The sequence below is a fragment of the Acanthisitta chloris genome, unplaced genomic scaffold, assembly GCF_000695815.1.
Source record: "Acanthisitta chloris isolate BGI_N310 unplaced genomic scaffold, ASM69581v1 scaffold10263, whole genome shotgun sequence".
Taxonomy (NCBI): Eukaryota; Metazoa; Chordata; class Aves; order Passeriformes; family Acanthisittidae; genus Acanthisitta; species Acanthisitta chloris.
The window spans coordinates 38,931-43,312 of NW_008666598.1; positions in this window are offsets into that span (position 1 = coordinate 38,931).

Consider the following 4,382-nt stretch of genomic DNA (forward strand, 5'->3'; position numbering starts at 1 on the left):
ATATTAGATTACAGCTAGTTTGGCATGACTCCTGATCTGGATGCTGATGATGTGCTGTCTGAGCAGGAGGCACAAACTTTTACCATGTGGAAACAGGATTATTTTAGGATTATGTCTGAAGACATTTTAGGCTCTAGCTAGATGTTTCCTACCCTACCACAATGCTCCATCACCCGGTGTAGAAACCATTTAGAAATGTGAATTATTTATTAGTCTGATTGAAGCAATTAGTCTATATCATTTGGAAAGCAGTACTGTTAAGGATGCTTATACAAAGAGATAGACCATATTGTCCAAAGGGCTGACCCTCACAGTATTTAAGATATTAGTGTTTCAGATGGATTTTATCTGCAAATATTATAAGCTACATAAATAGCACATTCACCCAGAAAAATGTTTTAGGTATGACATTTGCAGTATGTGAAGAGCAACATCCCACCTCTGCTATCCAAGAAGGTTATTCTGAGGCCCTCATAGCTGAGTTTGAACAATTCATAGAATGCCTGTTGTTTAAGTGTTAGTCTGGTGTACTATTCACATGCCCCTTGGTAGACTATTGTGAAAAAAACCCTGCTTCTCAGAAGGCAGCTGTTGAAATTTCATCAGCCTACACTCTAAAGCCAACTCCTGTGCTTTAGGAAAACAATGATCATCTCTTATTCTTCCAGCATGGTATGCAGTTGTCAAGAAGTCAGATGAGACATTATTTGCCTTTTATATCACTAGGTAGCTGCTCAGTTTTTAACAGATAGAAGTGACTGCATTTTGGGAAAATAAAAAAATTCACCTACTCTCAACTGCACCACTTAAACATGCTAAAAATAAAATTTTATTGGAAGTAGTACTGCATCATATAGACTTGGCTGTGAATAAACGAAATAACCTTTTCTACATTAAATCCTTCCAGTTGTGCCATCTCAGTGAATGGGTTTTTATAAGCCTGAAGTTTTAACTTTGCTATGCATTTTAAAAATACTCTGCATGTAACTGTTCAAAAGCTTAAGTTGTCATATATTGTTTAAAAAGTTTAATTTCTATATGTAATCCATTCATTTGTATATGCAATTTTTATGTGCTTGTTCCTGAAATGCTCCAAAGATTTGGGATTTAGTTTAAGAGCAGGTATTTCTCTAATGCATCACAGAATCAAAAAAAACCAAAGACACATAATAGTGCTTTATACTGTTTTATGAAGATCAAATCCATCCTTACTGTCATATCACAGCTTGCAAATGCCTCACAAATAGGGTTACTCCCAATAAAGTGCTATGCCACTTAGGAACGAGGAAGAAGCCATATTAGTAATGAGTAAGAAAAGCCAACCCATGGCTGGGATATGGCAAGAAAGAAGAATTTGGCCCAGCCCTAAATTACACATATTTCATACATGAAATGTCAATGTGTGAACTGCAAAACCAGCCATTCTTCTGAACGCCCATGAGCCCAGCTGATGCTGTAAGAATTGGCTGGATTTGGCCACTTGTTTCATGATGCCTTTTGTGAAGTACAGAAAGGAGGTGGTGGTAGCTGCCTTGCCAAGGCACTCACATGGAAGCAGCTTGACCCCTGTATGAAGGACTAGACATAAGCATATTCTGTCTCAGTCATTCTGACTGTGATGACAGGTAAGATGTGATCAGAGCAGAGGGTCTTGCAGAAGTGGGACAGTGCTGTTCTGAACCAACATTCTACTTCACCTGGAGACTCCTGTTTAGCCCTCCCACCCCCAGCTGGCTCACTTCCTGGAAGAGGGCTCAAAGGGCTGCTGTGCACATATGAACAGAACTGCACGAAAGATCTAGTTTGCATAAGAGGTGTGCACTAGGTTACCTATAAAATGAGCGGATTGGGTCCCCTCTTTCTTTTTCCCCACTCTCTCTTTCCTTTCTTTGTCTTTCATGCTTTGCCCCAGCTCCAGAACATTCAAGTGGCAGGACCAACACAGGATCTAAGGACTGGTGATATTCTGGGTTAGCTCTCCCTTTTCTGTCTTTCTCTCTTCCTCCCCGTGCTTTGCTTGGGAAAAGCACAGCTATCATACTTTACCCTCATACTCCTTATTGAAGTTTGCTGTGGGTGTGGGGAGGTGTGGGGAGGCTCAGGAGCCAGGTGGTATGTTGTGACTTGTGAGCCTGCATGTTTAAGAGGTTTGTTTTGGGAATTGAGAAGTTACCGTACTGTATTGTATTGTACAAATTAAGGGCTTGTTATCCTCCACTCTTGCAGAAGTCGATTGTACAAATTTAAGAGCTCGTTTGCTAACACCTTTTAGGTCTAAATATTGGGTTGGTTGCCAGAGTTATGGCGCCTGTACAATAAAACCTGAAGCTCTCTGACACGTGGTCTGGTGTATTTGTTCAGCCTGGGGAGAATGGATAATGAACATCACGCCCCCTACAGGTGGGTCGTGACACTCTGTGGTCTGTAGTTAAAATACCTTTTCTTGTCATTAGAAGGAATGTACATCCAGTGCTATTATTGTCTGGAAAATCCAACTGGGCTAATTTCTCACAAAACTGATGTAGCGAACAGCAAGAACTGCATTTTAGGCCCCATTCATATAGCAGCTGAGATGCAAAATGAACTGCTCAGCAGAGAGCCAGAAGAAAACACAAGCAACAACAGTTTTTTAACAAAGCAATTGGATTTCCAGTTCTTCTCTCCCCCTTGAAGATCTAAACTATGAAAACACAAGGAAAGGTAGATTAAAATACTCTGTAAAGCAAAGAGTTAAAGTGGCAGATGAAATCAGGTTCTGTAATGAGTTAAAGGGAAAATGTCTCTGAGTTCTGATTAATGACCAGGGACACCTAGAGCTGCTTTGCCTGTCTCAGCAGTACATGACTGGTGCAGCAGGGGAATGTCTAATAACTAATCTTTGACATTAAAATTAAGTAATTTTGCAAGAAAGCAGGTCACAAGAAGCTAAATTGAAATATAAGTAACACTGTCTCTGTGGAGGATTGTAAATTAATTGGGTTTTAACAATAACATTTCTGTATTTTATTAAAGCAGTGTAAAAATTCAGTGAAGAAAAGAATGTAGCAGATAAACAGGGCAGGTGTTGATGATGCAAATGAAAGAGATGACAGATGGTTAGTAGCACGATCACTCACTGTGTGTGTATAATGGATAGAGGTAATCAAATTCCTTTGTGAATTGGTGACTTTCTTTACATCAAGAACTTTAACTGTGCTGTGCTTATGCAGCTTCTCCTTAAAAATTACCTCCACTCCTTGTCATTATCCTGAGGTGCAGGACACTCATATTTGCATACTGTCACAAAAAAAAAAGAAAAAAGCCAGGCATGCAATAAAAACCCACCTGGGCTACCAGCTACATTTGCAAAGTGGTTGTGGGACTCTGAAGAAGACTCTGCCATCAAAGAATAGCCCACCACCCAGAGCAGCCCAGGTGACCCCTGATTTAAAGGCTTTTCTCCAGCCCTGTGGGTGAATTTCTGGGCTGAATATGACCCCACAAATGGTTGCTGTCCCCCAAAACCCAGTTCATGGTCCTGTCTTGGAGGCAAGGGACAAGTTTATGCTGTAGCAGAATAACACGGCTGTTGCTTGCTGATGGATGCTAAGCTCAGCTCATTCCATGACAGATAAACTGAATTTTAAGAGAGATTTATTTCATGGCCCCACACAGCTATGCCTAGTGATTTGACAAACTCTAGATGCAGAGATATCGCATCATTATATATCCACCACACACGCATATAAACACACCCAGAGAAAAAGCAGGGAATGCTTGAGCCAGCATTTACTTTACAGAAAGCCACCTTTGTTGTGAGCCAAAACAAATGAGCAAAAATAATTGATCAAGGACTTCAGATATCATATCAGGAGGCAATCTATTAGCAGAGCAGCTTTCAGGATGGGTACAGAATGGGCTGGTGATGGGGCAGATGGGAAATATTATCTATACAAGACACTTTCTTAGCACTCTGCATTTCATCAAAACAAGGCCATGCCTTTTCCATGGAAGTATTCTGCACACAGCACTGTTAGGAGAATGATTGCAAGGTATTTCTAGGATTTCTGGTGAGGCCAGGTTGACATTGCTTCAGTCCTTGCTCTTACGATTACAAGCATAGCATCAGGGCACCAACGCAGCCTCTAGCTCTTCAGAGAATTGATGTTGTCAGGGTTTCATAAGGGTAGAATAAATGGGTGATGACCTTTGTGGTCTAGCAAAGTATTCCTGTAAGGATGTGTTCTGCTGAAGCACCTGCTTTGCACATGCCTTCCTCACCCTCAAGGAACAGAAGCCATCCTTGCAAGGTAAAGAAGGGTGGCAGGATCCTCTGCAGCATCCCTCTGCCATGACTAATTCTACTAAACAGCCAGAACCTCTCCTAAACTCTAAAACTGTTC